The sequence below is a fragment of the Arvicola amphibius genome, chromosome 1 (genome assembly GCF_903992535.2).
Source record: "Arvicola amphibius chromosome 1, mArvAmp1.2, whole genome shotgun sequence".
Taxonomy (NCBI): Eukaryota; Metazoa; Chordata; class Mammalia; order Rodentia; family Cricetidae; genus Arvicola; species Arvicola amphibius.
This window is the reverse complement of record NC_052047.1, coordinates 173,465,211-173,480,912: the sequence shown is the minus strand read 5'-3', so window position 1 is coordinate 173,480,912 and position 15,702 is coordinate 173,465,211. Positions and strand designations below refer to the sequence as shown.

The window sequence follows — 15,702 nt, the reverse complement described above, 5'->3', positions numbered from 1 at the left end:
TCTATTCTTTAGTAGGAAGGCAGGTTTTATTTAGTCTTTGAATGCCCCTTTATATAACCTCCATGTTGAATTTAAAACAACTTTTTTTCACTTTTAGCTTTGTCTTTTGTTTGTTTGTTGTAGAAGGAAAAGATTTTTGCTTGGATTGAATTGGTTGTCTGTCTTTGATATATCAACAAATATTAAATGTCAAATAGTAGCAAAGTCAGAAGACAGTATAGGTCCCTATGTGCTATACACATTGCTGTAGCCACCTTATTAAATATATAAGGTGGCTGTAGCATTATATGGGTGAAAGCCCATATAATGGCTCCATAACAACAGCCTTTATTCCCACATATTACCTTTCCCATCTTCCCCCTTGTCTGATTCTGTACTGTAAGAGATAAGGCAAGGCTGATAAAAATTTGTTAATACCCTAACACAGGAAGCTAGTAAAAAAATTCTTCTATATTACAGTAAATAGATTCTCAGCAATTTTTTGGTGAAAAGGTGGGTTAATTGTGTGTTAGGTGTGGGTGTAAAAGTAAATGAAAAGAGAAATGGATCCTCCTGCAAAGGCATGCTTTTGGTTCCTTGTTCTTGCACACGTAAGAATAAGAGGCAGAAAATGTGGATTTGCAAAGTCTGAGACTGGCTTGCTCCCTGCAAGCTCTGGATCATCCATCCCACAGAGAAGAAATTTTAAAAAAGAAAAGAAAAGAGAAATGGGTAGTGTGGAAAGCTATAATATGGAAATATAGTTTGCAGTATAATTATCTTATTTTATCTTCCCAGCTATCTCATGATGTTGCAGACTAATACTGATAAAATGTTGTGAATGCAGAATCAGAATTCACATGCCTTTCCTGGAGTTGCCCAACAAGGATTAAGTTACATCCATTCTAGAATGTAATCAAAGGAAGTGGAGCCATCCTATGTTTCTTTTCTTCAGACCTTTTCTTCCTTCTTGCATGTTTGAAGTTGCTCACAAGTGTTGCTTGGTTTTGCTGAAATCACTTATTAAGGGCAATAGAAAATCACAGATTGTTATATTCTAACGCTATTTCCTTGGCTCTGTGTAATCTTGGGTCTCACTACCGTGGCTATGGAGTGCAGGAGGTAGTGAGCAGGTTCGAAGGTAAGTGGGTAAGGTGAGATGTGAGATGGAGGTGAGCAGGGTCAGGACGCTTGTAGGCAAGATGAAATGTGGAAGCTAAGCAGGAGATGCAAATGAAATCCAAACAGAAGCCCATTCTCAGCACAGAGCCTTTAGAAGGTGGCCTACATGGCACCACGCACTACAGGAGGGTTGCGGGAGCTACAATACAGTAATACCCATGCTATTCTCCCAAGTGAGAGATCAGTGTTTATAGCATAATGGAGAGTCCTCACTGGGCTTGTGTTCTGCAGTCTGATATGTGTTCCGATAACGTGATGACCTAAAGGTGAGAGCGCTGATTTCAGTTCTTGTAAACATCTAAGAACTCTCTGTATTGTTCTCGTTCTTAGCTAGTTTAACTTCTTAAGATTTATCTATTTATTTTATGGGTATAAGCATTTTGTCATCATACATGTATGTGTACTGCATGCATGCCTGGTGTCTGCTGAGTTCAGAAGAGGGTGGTTGGATTCTCTAGAACTGGAGTTACAGAAGGTTGTAGCCATGTGGGTGCTGGGAATCAAACCCAGGTTCTTTGCAAGAGCAACAACTGCTCTGAATAGCTGAGCCATCCTTTAGCCTTGTAGAAGTTCAATTTGGAAAATGTCCTTAACATTTGATCTAGCTTGTTTCCTTAATGGCTGCTTGTTTTGTTTTTTTCAATAAATGTCTTTATAAGAATATTATAATTGATACAGTGTTCACAAATATTAAACAGAAAATGTAACAACACAAACTATTCTTTGCCTGATGACACTGGAGAAATAGATTTCTTCTTATGCTTTTAGGCATTTGAGAAAAAAATAATTGCTGGCTCTTTTACAATCAGTTGAGTTGAGAGTCATGAAGACAAAGTAAACAAGGATTAGAACAGAAAAAGCCTAAGTTGAAACTAGAAAGATAGCACAGATAGTTTAAAATAAAAATAAATAAAAAATAAAAAGTGGTTCTTTGAAAGATCAACAAAAATCTTTAGGTCAATTAAGAAAAAGAGAGCATATAAAAACACTCAGATAACACGATAAATGAAGGTGACTTAACACTTCACAAGGACAAAATGATTCTAGGAAAATATTATGAGCAGCTGTGTCCCACAGAGTTATGTAACTTAGTATAGGTAAATGGACCAGTTTGTAGAAAGTCACAACCTGCTAAAGCTGCTCCAAGAAGAAATCAGCAATCGGAATAGACAGTTTCGAGCTTGAAGATAGAATCAGCAATGAGAAACCTCCCCAAGCAAGCCCAGGACAAGGTGGCTTCATTGGTGTCTTCTGTCAAACAGAAGGGAAAGAGTCAGTACTTACCTTTCTCAAACACTTGCAGGCGAGGGAACTCATTGATGAGACCAGCATTACCCCAACGAAAAAGGCAAGAACATCACAACTACAGACAGCCCTTGTGAGTGTAAGTGCAAACATTCTCCCCAATAGGCCAGGAAGTGTATGCTTCTGCTCACGATAAATGGATTGTGTACTGTTATGTGTTATTCAATGAACTTTAGTGAAGATTTTTAAGAGCTTTTCATATGTAAAAAACATTGTAATATACCACATTGATAAAATGATTGATTTTTTGAAGCCATAAAAATAAGTTTATTTATTTATTTTTGGATTTTTGAATCTCACTGTTAGCCTTTACTGGCCTGGAACTTGCAATGTAGACAAGGCTGGCCTTGAGCTCATAGAAATTCAACTTCCTGTGCCTTCTGAGTATTGGATTCAAGGTGTGTTCTCCAGTACTTGGCATGACACATCAATATTAAATGAAAAAAGTAAATAAATATTCTCTGAGAAATATATATGAAGAGATGCTATTCAAAACCCCAAGGAGATACCCCTTGATGAACGTCAGAAAGGAAAAATGTATCACTAGTGCTGATGAAGATGTGGAGAAGTTGAAGACCTGGTATGTTAGGATATTAAACAGTACTTTCACTGTGAAATACACCTCTTTGCCATATCTTAAGAAGCAAAATATAGAATAACCATATGGCCAGTAATTCCTTTCTTATGTATATATTTCCAAAGAATTAAAAGCAGCAACTGAAACAGATACTTGTACTCAAATGTCTGTAGCCCCACTATTCACAATATCCCAAAGGAGAAACCTCCACATGTACCCATCAACAGAGAAATGAACAGACAAGATGTAATGTACATATGAAGGGAACATTATTCAGCCATCAGAAGGATGAAGAGTTCTGTGTCAATTAGATTAACTGTGCAAGCAATGTGTCTGGTGCAGTGGCCCGGTCACAGAAGGCTAAGTACTGTGTGATAGGATACCACTTACATAAAATGCCCACAATTGGTGAATTCATAGAGAGATTATATTAGACCTGGGAGGGGAGAGAGGAGGCGCTGATGAGCGATGACCAGTATTTTATAATTAAGGCCTTCTGGATTACTAATGCTTAGAATGATGGCTGCAGTGGAGTTTCCGCCCTTAGACCAAATCCCAGGGATAAAGTATCTCTCCTTGGCACGTGCAGAAACTGCTGTTCTCAGGATTAAGCAGAACGTTAGAGTCCTAGGACAGGAGGGGAGGGACATATACTGATAAAGCCCAACTCCGCTTCATGGTGGTTATAGATAATTCTGTGGAGCACAATAGAAGCATCTTGTCAGAAAGAGGAGGCTGCAGGCAGGAGATCAAGGCATACTCAGGTTAGCTGTTGCCAAGAGCCATAAAGAAGATCATAGTTCCTTCTCCTGGACATAGAAATAACATCTTTATGAAAAACTGAACACTAAACACACATGTATTAAAATAATACCCACATTTGTTCATTTATTCCACAGTCATTTTCTTCATGCAATATGCACTCGGGAGGCAGAGGCTTGCTTATCTTTGTAAGTTTGAGACCAGCCTGGTCTATAGAATAGTTTCAGGACAGCTAGGGCTACACAGAGAAATGCTGTTTCAAAAAAAACAAACAAAAAAAACAAAACAAAAAAATCAATTCCTGTCTATTTTTTTTCAGATTTGCATAGACACTACTCTGGTTATTGTCCAGCCTGGTATCCTTTACAGTTATAGCAGATAAACTCTTTCCTATTCTGGCCTAAAGAATGAATTTGCTCCGTGTCTCTCGTGCCTTCCCTGCTACTGTGGCGGACACCTGGTTCTCTACCAGAAATACTGTGCGAGGAAGGCTGGTAATAAGAGACCAAAACCAGAGAAGGGGCCCCCATGAGGAAATTTTCAAAAGCTTAGTTCAGAACTCTCAAACAAGCTAAGCACAGCGACGTACAACCTAGCACTAGGGAGGCTCCATGAAAGGATTAAGACTGCAAGGTCAGAGCCGGGCGGTGGTGGCGCACGCCTTTAATCCCAGCACTCGGGAGGCAGAGGCAGGCAGATCTCTGAGTTCGAGGCCAGCCTGGTCTACAAGAGCTAGTTCCAGGACAGGCTCTAGAAACTACAGGGAAACCCTGTCTCGAAAAAACCAAAAAAAAAAAAAAAAAAAAAAAAAAAAAGACTGCAAGGTCAGCCTGAGGCACCTGAGATCCTATCTCAAACAGCAAAAATAGACTTTCACTACGGCCCAGAAAGCAGTCTCTTTTGGACATAGTTCCTTGGGTTGCTAAGTAGAATGTTTATTCTAAAGCCTTTGGGTGGAATATTCTATTGACATCTGTTAAACCCATTTGATTTATCATGCAGTTTAAGTCTCAAGTTTTTTGTTCAGTTTCTATCTGGAAAATTGATCTTTTGATGAATCGGTTATTTAAGTCATTCACTCTTATTTTATCTAGACTTATCTGTCTCTTTGTATCCAGTGGTATTTTTCTTGTGATTAAGTGTGATTTATATGCATTTGTCATTGTTATATATTAGTGATAGATTCACTTTATTAAGTAAGTGTACTGGCTTTCTTTATTATTTCTGCTTTCTTTTGCTTGAAGTCTACTTTGTCAAGTAAAACAGTGGCTTCTCTTGTCTATTTCCTACTTCTATTTACTTGGTGTGTAGCTTTTCACCCTTTGACTCAGCCTCAGACAAAAATCTCATGGTTTTCTGCAGTTACAGATGGGCAGCACCACACCAGGCTATAAGCAGAATTGTGTTATCCTGTAGCTTTCAGTGCGGCATGCTGAAGGCTTATGGTAACACGATGGGTTTTTAACTGTGGTCACAAATTCCCTACTCATGGTAATTATAAGTTATCCTTCTGTCCTCTGCATAAACTTAAATTTTTCCTTACATTTTTCTGTGTTTTCCCTCCTGCTAATTCTTATATTTTATTATTTTTTTCTTTCTCTTTCCTTCATGTGTAGGTTCCTGGGGTGAGCAGACATGTGTGTATGTGTGTTCAAAGACATGTGAATGCACTTGTGTGAGCAGGCACACGTGCACGTGTGTGCTTCTGTCGGAAGATTATGACGGAGGCAGGATGGCTGAGTTGAATCTAGATCACACTGATTCAGCTAGAGAGTTCGCCCTGGGGGAATTCTCCCTCTCCTCTGTAGCTCTGAACTCCCAGGCAGGCTCCCAGGCCCTCTGGCATCCACAGGTAGGTGTTCTGGGGAATGGGAGCTCCTTTTTTACTTGTCAGCAAGCACTTCAACCCCTGAGCCATCACCCCAGCCCACAGTTTTTCATTTGAAGCCGGTCCAGCAGAGCCGATGGTGAAGCACTAGAAGACAGTCCACACCGCTCACAGGGACTTTGAGCTAGGTTGGTAGGGACTGAGCTTTTCATCAAAAAGCTTAAGTTTCTTATTTTTGAAATTCAGAAATCTTAGTTTCCTAGCTCATGGGAATACTTGCTTTTGAAAACTTCAAGTCTATTTATGTTCAGGAAAATTTTATTTTTGTCATCTTTTATAATCAAAGATTTCTATAGAAATCCAGATAGGGGCAGCGGGAGGGGATGAGAGGGAGGAAGACAGAGACAGAGAGAGACAGAGATAGAGAGAGACAGAGACAGAGAGAGAACAGTGGGAAGTTGGATTAGGAGGATTACAGATTTGAGATCTTGTCAGAGAGAGAGAGAGAGAGAGAGAGAGAGAGAGAGAGAGAGAGAAGACAGCCTTGGATGTCAACTATTCCTGTGAAATTCTATGCTCTAAGTCCTTCTATTCCTCTACCCTTCATGCCTGGTAACTTTTCCTTCACTATTTTTCTTTCCTTGTATTGTGGCTACTATGTCTTAAGATATTTCCTTCGCCATTCTTGCTTTTACTTCAACTTTTCTACTTCATTTTGAAATTTGAAATTATGTATTGCATTTCTTGGATTGCTCTGTGCTGTCCACCTCCATAAACTTGCGTGCTCCCCAGCTCTTTTCCGTCACCACGTTCTCCTGTGTCTGACATTGTTTAGCATCACGAGCCACCACCCGCGTACCCGAGAGCTCCTTTTCCAAGTGCTGTGTCCTTCTAAATGGACACAAGTCCCTTCATTGTTAGAGCTATCAATGCGAAATAGTGTTGAGGTATCTTCCTCTCTGATGCTAAAGGCAAATGGGTTTTAAGCATGAAAACGCCCAAATGAGGCGTGCCAAGGGAGTGTGCTCTGTTCTTCTCTCAATCCAGTCAGGTGAGACAGGGTTCGTGAGACTGATCTGCCTCGCCCTAGCCTAAAGCAGCAAGTAGGCTGAGAACTCTTTCCGTGTGAATCCCCTGGACTAGTTCAGTTCAGCCAACATATTCCTGTTTCAGGCAATCTCATTGTGTCCCCCCAGGCTCCCCTCAGACTAGGATACTCTCAGCACAGATGCCTCATAAGTACAGTGGGACATTTCAAGGATTTCAAGGATTCAGAACAGCACCTTGCTTATACGAAGGCAGTACCCATCACCACCGGAAAGCTTGTCTGGTTGGTTTTCTGAAGGGTCACCTCCTCTAAGAGCCAGAGAGAAAATTTGCAGAACAATCAGGGTGTGAAAACTGGTTCTTTCATGGTATTTATATTTATCACTATGGTAAGGAGTTAGTTTCTTTCTCCAGTTGTAAGCATCCTCAAATGCCCCATCCATTAAAGCATCCTCAAATGCCCCATCCATTAAATGGTACTTTTTAAAACTATGGCACATTTTTTGTGAGCTGCATCCTATTAAAAAGAGTCAGGGCACTCCAGGCCTCAGAAAAGAAAAAAAAAAAAAAAAAACATAGATCCTATCTCACTATATCATATGCTTTTGACCCAAACTAGAATCATCAGAGGAAGGAGCCTCAGCTGAGGAAATGCCTCCTTGAGATCCAGCTGTGTTGTTTTCTCATTCAGTGATTAATGGGGGAGGGCCCAGCCCATGGTGGATAGTGCCACCCTGGGTTGATGATCCTGGGTTCTATAAGGTGGGCTGAGCAAGCCATAGGAGGCAAGACAGTAAGCAGCTCCCCTCCATCAGCTCCTGCCTGCAGGGTCCTGCCCTGTCTGAGTTCCTGTCCTGATGTCCTTCAGTGATGAACAGCAAAACTGAAATATAAGCATAGTTTATTTTCTAATGCCCTTGTTTGAGGTGTCTACAGGAAAATGAACCCCGTGTCTCCAGGCAGTCCTGGTTTATCAGTAGTGTTCAAGCTTCCCGCATTCAGCAGGAAACACAAACAAGATTCCAGGGGCAAGAAAAGGTTTCCTTTGCTTCTCACAGCCTAATTCCTCCTTTCTTTCTATCTTGCCTCATTCCTGCTCCCTGATGGGCCATGGTTGGTGTTTTCTCTCTTCTATAGTCCCAATAGAATATGCCAGAGAATACTGGCTCAAATTGGGAAAAAAATTTAAAGTTATTTAAATTTTGCTTATTACCTTAAGTTAGTATGTCCATACTACACAATGTGCCATTTGTTAAACCTATTGATTGGTAAGGATAAGGATATGTCTCAGAGGTAAAGGCTTGCCTAACATGCAAAAGGCAATGAGTTCAATGTAAAAAAAAGTTATACAATGCTAAGCTATACAACCACTGAATTTTGTTAGTATGTCTGACAGGATAGACTGTGAGGCACACATCCCACTTACACAAATATAAAAGTGTTTTCTTATCTGACAAACAAGAAAGTCAGAACAAACAAGGTGCGTGGGCAGTCTTTCCTAAAACAGACCAAGAATGCACCCTCTACTCTAAAATGCAACCTGCGGATGAGTACTAGGAGATGATAAGGTCCGTGCAGTGAGCTCTTTTCGGGTGTTCTGGCAGTGCAAAAGTATCTCCACATCAACCCACAACGCACACACGTGCAGCACTGGCGTATTCCCCCGCGGAGCCCACTCCGGAAGGAGGCACCCGTAAGTGGCCACCTGTACCTTGTCAGTTTGTTGGCTGCACAGTATACATGAGTACAAAATTCCGAGTGGGCACCCCCAAATTCCATTCCCCCATAATCAATTTCAGGCTTTATAATCTAGCACAGCCTGAACTTACTCCGAAGGACACAAACGCACGGATCAGTTTCCCGGCCCTGTTCTAAACGTGTTTGAGCAAGTTTTTAGACTCTGGAGGGTGTGCGTTGGATAGATTCCTCTGGCAACTTGCATGTTCCCTCTGTAGCATTTATCACAATGAGACATTAATCAACCCGAGGCTAGAACATTCTTACTACTTTCAGGTGTTACTATATTCAAAATGCCCAGAACAATGTCTGGCACATGACAGAACCCCAATGAATCTTTGTCAATAAATAAATGAACAAGTTGCTAGTTGAGTATCTATTGTATCTCAACCCTTGACTATAAACACAGGAGGAGGCCTCCTCCATGTTGTTAACCTCTGTGTCCTGTGCCTAACAGAACCTGCCTCAGGGGTTGCTTTTTTCAGTAGCTAGTAATGGAATTCAGTAAAAACCCATTGAGCTAAGGTTCAGATAGGAACAACTGCATATTTTTATTCCAAATTTTCCTGGATGAGTGTGTAGCTTAGTGATACACTTGTCTAGCATTACAAGACCCTTGATTGGTTCCAGGCATCCACTTCTCACTTAGAAGAAAATACCTCTTTTTTTTTTTTTTTTGGTTTTTCGAGACAGGGTTTCTCTGCAGCTTTTTTTTTAGCCTGTCCTGGACCTAGCTCTTGTAGTCCAGGCTGGCCTCGAACTCACAGAGATCCGCCTGCCTCTGCCTCCCGAGTGCTGGGATTAAAGGCGTGCGCCACCACCGCCCGGCAAGAAAATACCTCTTTAAAGAAAAACTTTATCAGTCAATGTATCTTTTCAAACCTTCTAGGTGCAAAGATTTTTTATTATTTTAACAACATGTACTTAAAATACCCAGTTCAAAAAATAAAAAAAAATATTCAGTTCAGTCTTATCTGTATAGATATATTATTTTCTCTTTTTGGTGATCATGAAATAGATTAAAATATACTTTTTTGTTTTCCTTTTCTAGATTTTTGCTGATGTTTTACTTTCTTGTTTTTGCATTGAACTCAGCGCCTTTTACATGTTAGACAAAGCACTCTGCCCCTGAGATATGGACCCAGCCTTACTGATTAATTTTTACTGATGGTTTGGAGTTTATTATAAAGATGAGAGTTCTGGTGGGGTTTTTGTCTCTAGAAGCAAGAGGTATTGCTAATGCCTCTGAGAATAAAACTGCTCTGAATCACATTAAAATTCATTTCATGGAAAATGAAGTAATATGGTTGACTTGAGAGGAAGGTATTTATCATTTTATTTGGCTGATGAGTAATCCATGATCATAACTTTTCTAAAATTAAATCTGAACATATAGTGATTTAGAACACCTTAATGCTTAGTCTTGTCGTGTGGGTGAGTCCCTCTCATCTAATCAGAACTCTAAAATTACCTCCATCCTTTATCCTAATGGTCTAACATACCTGCCAGTGCCTTATTCTGCCCAACTTAGTTTCATAATTCTTCTCCCATAAAGAAATGTTAGTAAAATGCATAGCATAAAAGTGGGTGAGATGGCTTGGTGCTTCATGCCTGTAAGTACAGTACTTAAGACTGAAGCAGAGAAATCGCCCAGTTCAGTGCCAGCCTGGGGTACACAGCAAGGCCCTATCTCAAAACAACCACAACAAGAAACGAGAAAAACATAAAGGCAAAGGAAAATGTTGGTTTTGTGGTGAATGAAGTCCTGAGTGGATGTGTGTTGTTGACATGCCCACGGTCATGTTAAGGACCCCAATGCCTCAGATTGGGGAATGGCAAAGTCTAGGGATGTCGTGGTGGATTAACATTCAGCAAAACCAGTGTATGCAGAAACTACCAACCACAGCATGTGAGGACCACAGCCTGAAACTGTTCCCCCACAGAAACCTCCTACTGAGATAAGGGAACCCACATCCTCCCCATTCAACTGTGTACATGAAAACCCACCTCCTGGATCAGCCATGTGCTGTAACCCACCTCCTGGATCAGAAGTACGAATTTTGAGATTGCTGGAGTGCCTCTTCAGAGCACACTGCCCGCCCGGTCCCAGCTTTTCTATATATGTGTCTGTCCTTCATTCCCATGTCACCCCAGTCAAGCTATTTCTAAAGTCAGGCAAGTCAGGGTAATATCCACCCCCACCCCTCTACCTGGTACTGGGAATTAACCCAAGACCTCACACATGCCAAGAAAACACTGTACCCCTGCATTGTATCCCTAGGTCAGTGGGGGAAGTGTATTAGAATTAGAATAAAGAGAAATGTCTCAGAGGATAAAACCTTTACCTTACGAAGATTAAACGATTGAGTTATGAAAACATCTTATACTTTGAATTTGTTAAATCTTAGCAAAACCCAAATCTACTCTGCCTAGATAGGGAGGCTGGGGTGTAATCTGAATAGCTTTCTTCTGGGGGTAAGAACAGGTTTATGTGACTATAGGAGAAGATGGACCTTGCAGAGCAAGCATGTTAAGAGGGGCTGGAGAGATGGCCCAGTGCTTGAGAGTATTTGCTGCTCTTTTGGAGGACCTGAGTTCGAATTCCAGCACCTATTTCAAGCAGCTCACAGCCGCCTGTAGCGACAGACAGAAAGAAGGAAGGAAGGAAGAAGAGAGGGAGGGAGGGAGGGAGGGAGGGAGGGAGGGAGGGAGGGAGGGAGGGAGGGAGGGAGGGAGGGAAAGAAAAGAAAAAAAGAAAAAGCCACAGAAAAAGCCATGGAGTCCATTTGCATTGATCATCAGCTCTTGGGCACAGGCCTGCTCTGGAGGGCAGTTGCTATGCATACACGTACTGACACTCCATTTGAGAAAACTGGTTTTCCTTCCCCCAGCAGGTATCAATTGCAAACAGCTTCTTGGCTAGGTGTTGGACTTTTATCGACTTCCCCTTCTCAGTGCTGGAATTTTTGTCTAGTTTAAATCTATGACGGTCCTGTGTGTATTTTCAGTGTGAGTTCATGTGTGTGTATCTGACACGTTGTGTCTAGAAGAGGCTGGTTCCTTGGTGTCACCCACTTCTGGCTCTTACAGTCTTTCTGCCTTCTCTTCCATATGGATCTTTGAGCCTTGAGGAGAGGGTTTGATAAAACAAACAAACAAACAAAAACCCATCTCATTTAGGGCCGTGTGCTCTAAAGTGTCTCACTCTCTGGACATTGTCCACTTGGGTCTCTGTGTTAACTGCCATCTGCTGCAAGAAGAAGCTTCTCTGAGAGTGGAATGATGCCCTGACCCGATTCCCAGCCTAGAGTCAGGGTAATATGGAAAACCTTAATTACATGATAGTTTCTTCCAAAATAAGTTATGTTCATGACCCTGTTTTCTTTATTGATTCATTATACATGGCACTGTTTACAGAAGGGAATACGCATGCTAGTATGCCACATGCTTTGAGTTTGTTCCCTGACATACGCCTGCTTCACCCCATCATTTGGCCCAGGCTGGCCTCGAACTCGTGATCCTCCTGCCTCTGCCTCCTTCAGCAAATCCTACCGGCGTGCACCACCACAACCGGCTCACCCGTCATTTGGTTCCTTTCTCCTATGCACTTTCACCGTTGCTTTCAAGCCATGTGATATTTGTCCTTCTGATACCAATTTAATTCATGTAATATGATTATTACCAGTTGTATCCATTTACCAGCAAATGATATAGCTTTATTCCTCTTGCCCAGAGGTAAGCCCACACAGCTATGGACACCTACCTTTTAAAAAGTAATATTTTGTTTCTTTGATACTATAATTTTATCTTTTCTTTTCTTCCCTCCAAATGCTCCACCTTTCTCTCTTTTAGTTAACGGCCTCATTCTATTGATTGCTGTTATATACATATATGTATATACATATGTATTCTGAAATATATAAATACAATCTGTTCTGTCTGTATAATGTTAGTTGTGTGTATATTTTCAAAGCTGACCATTTGGTATTTTGGGAAACAAACCGGTGTGCTCTTCCCTATGTAAGCTTGTTTATCCTGCTCTCAGCATCCCTTAGTTACCTGTCGTTCTTTATGTAGGGATGAGGTCTCCTGGGTATTCCCCATTCACTTTATCATGTCTGCTGTTTTTGTTCTTGTTTGGCTTGTATTGAGGAAGTCATGATGGTGAGATTTTTAAGGGTGTAGCTTCTGACATTCCTAGAAGACAATCTCTCAGCAAATTCCCTGATCCTATGGCTCTTACAATCATTCTGCTCCCTCTTCCACAATATTCCCTGAACCTTAGGTGTGGGAGTCATATTGTAAGCTTAGCTCTTGGGACCCAGCTCCACTCTGTTTTGATTGGTTGTGGTTTTCTGTAATGGTCTCCATCTGTTACAAAGAGGAGTTTCCTTGATGAGGATGAGGGCTACACTCATCTGCGGGTATAAGGACAAATATTTAGAACATAGTTATGGATTATTCTGGTTTAGTTAAGCGTAAGCTGTAGATCTCCAAGAATCCTGACCTCATTGGCCCTGAGTAAATACTAGGTTTCCAGTACTGGCATGATTTCCCTCCTGCTGAGTGGGTCTTGTGCTCAGAGAGCTGTTGGTTACCACGGAGCTATGTGTGCCTTTGCTGCACCCTTAGGGTTATCAGGCCATACTGATCATTTTTGTGCTTCAAAGGTGTCATAGCTGGGTAGGATTGCTGGTTGCTTCCCTCATTTGGCATGGTAACTGGGTAGGACTGTTTGTTGGAAGCTTGCATGGCTCCTTTGGGTACCACGAAAGTTAGTTCTCAGGGAGGAGACTTTCTGGTCAGTTGCAGCTCAGAAACCTCTGTGCCTTGTGTCTAAAAATGCATGGTGTCTTCTGCAATGAGTACTGACCTTCTACCTCTGGGGAGCAGCCAAGGACAATAGCAATAAGCTGTAATGTTTCAGGCTCTTGCACAACCCTGACCTCATAAAAGGGCTTCTCATGCACAGTGTTGGTTTTTTGTTAGTCAGGTCTTGGAGGGAGCATTGTCAGCCAGATGAGAAGATTTCATTTAGACTATATATGTATATTTATACACAGACTTACATGTATTATAGATTTTCTTAGGTAGATGATTTCTGTGACTTTTTCAGATATCTTCACTGTTCTCTTTCCCTACTCTCTACTTCTGCACTTAGCTCTCTCCTGCTCCCGAAGTAGAGTCCCCACATTTCCTATTTCCCTCATCAGAACACTTGTATCCTACCGTTCCCCTCTCTATTTCTCCTCCATCCTCACAATGGTCCCTTTTGCTTTCTTGGTTTCTGTAGTTACTCCAGGAAACAAACATACCTGAAAATTTTGAGCTAGGAACCTCAATTAAGAGAGAACGTGTGACATTTGTGTTTCCGGGTCTGGGTCACCTCATTCTCTGAACCTTGCAGCAAATGAGGGTTCCCTTTCCCCACACTTCCTCTCACATTTCTTGTCTGTTATTTTGTTGATCTTTGCCATTCTGACTGAGGTAAGATGGAATTTCAAAGCTGTTTTGTGTTGTATTTCTCTAATTACTAGTGGTGTTGAACATTTTTAGATACTTCTTAACTATTATTTTTTTTTTCTTCTGAGAACTTTCTGTTCAGTTCCCAGGCCCATTTTTTGAATGAGTTGTTTGAGGTTTTGTTGTTGCTGTTGTTTTGATTATTTGTTTTGAATTCTTTAAAACATTCTGGATATTCGTCCATTACTGTCAGATGTACAGCTGACAACGATTCGCTCCCATTCTGCAGGCTCCTCTTCATCTGCTTGATTGTTTCTTTAGCTGTGCAGAAACTTTCTAGTTTATGAGGTCCTGCTTGTCAACTGTTGGTCTTAATTCTAGAGAAAATCGAGCCCTGTTTAGAACGTGCTTTCCTAATCCTCCTCATGGAGGGCTCTGCTCATGTTTTCTTCTAGCGGTTTCAGGCTTTCCATTTAAGTCTTTAATTTGGAGCTGGTCTTTGTGTGGTAGGTGTGGGTCTAATGCCATTTTTCTGTACCTGGACATCCAGTCTTCTCAACGACATATGTTGAAAATGCTTTGTTTTTCCAGTTTATGTCTTTGGCAGCTTTGTCAGTGGCTCAAGTTACTGATGTTTGCGTTTTCAGTTTTGTTCCTTTGGTCTACTGTTGGGTTTTTTTGTGCCGTACCGTGTTGTTTTTATTACTGTGGTTCTGTAATGTATCTTCAGGTCTAGAATGGTAATCCCACCAGCACTGTTTTAGCACTGGATTGTTTGGTTAGCTGGGATCTCTTGTGGTTTCATATGAGTTTTAGGGTACTTTGTCCGGTTTCTGTGGAGAATGAGATGAGGATTTTGATTGGGATGGTATTGAACGTGTAAATAGCTTTTGGTAAAACGGTCATTTTCACAATGTTAAATATTAAATCTGTGGATGCATGAGCATCGGTTGTCTTTTAGTTTTCTAATGTCTGTCTCTGTCATTAAGTGTTTAAAGTTTTTATTGTAGAGGGCCTTCATTTCCTTACTTGGGTTTTCCCCTGGGTATTTTATTTTCTTTGAGGCTATTGTGAAGGGGAGTATGAATGCCTAATTTTTGACAAAAGTGTCAAAAACATGCACTGGAAAAAAGTTAGTATTTTCAACAAAGAATACTGGCAAAATTGGATTTCTTCTGCCTTCAGAAGAATGAAATTAGGTCCATATTCTCATTCTGCATAAAAGTCATTTTTTTTTCATAAAAGTCATTTTAAACTGGATTAAAGGCCTTAATTTAGGGCTGGAGAGATGGCTCAAAGGTTAAGAGCACTGGCTGTTCTTCCAAAGGTCCTAAGTTCAATTTTCAGCAACAGCATGGTGGCTCATGGCTCTCCGTCGTCTGTAATGAGATCTGGTGCCCTCTTCTGGCCTGTAGGTATACACACGGGCAGAACACTGAACACTGTATAAATAATAAATAAATACATCTTTTTTTTTTAAAAAAAAAATAAAAACCTTAATTTAAAACTGGAAATATTGAAACTGCTAAAGAAAGATATAGGGAAACCGTTCAGGACATAAGAATAGATACCACTTTCTGAATACAACCCCAATAGTGCTAGAAACAGCCACAGCAATTCACAATGAGATTACATAGAATTAAAAGGCTTCTGCACAGTGAAAGAAACTCTCAGCAGAGTGAACAGACAACCTTCATGGTGGGAGGAAATCCATATAGCTATACTTCCGAAAGGGATTAATATTTAAAATATGTAAAACACAGCAGAAACTCCACTAAATACCCCAGAATCAAGCAACCCAGTAAGTGGGCTAATGAAATGA

General features: G+C 40.9%; 1 long non-coding RNA gene and 1 other non-coding gene across 3 annotated transcripts in view; both read left to right on the top strand.

Annotated features, from left to right (window-relative positions):
- Window positions 1-15,702, top strand: part of LOC119808052 — a 30,426-nt gene that overhangs the window by 7,859 nt on the left and 6,865 nt on the right. The window contains exon 2 of one of the 2 annotated variants that reach the window (XR_006020746.1): window positions 5,422-5,657. The exons of the other annotated variant lie outside the window; for it this stretch is intronic. This is a non-coding gene — a long non-coding RNA (uncharacterized LOC119808052). The remainder of the gene's footprint in view (window positions 1-5,421; window positions 5,658-15,702) is intronic. 2 annotated transcript variants of the gene reach the window in all.
- Window positions 548-676, top strand: LOC119806105. Its single transcript, XR_005284136.1, has one exon. It is a non-coding gene; the product is annotated as a small nucleolar RNA SNORA38 (small nucleolar RNA).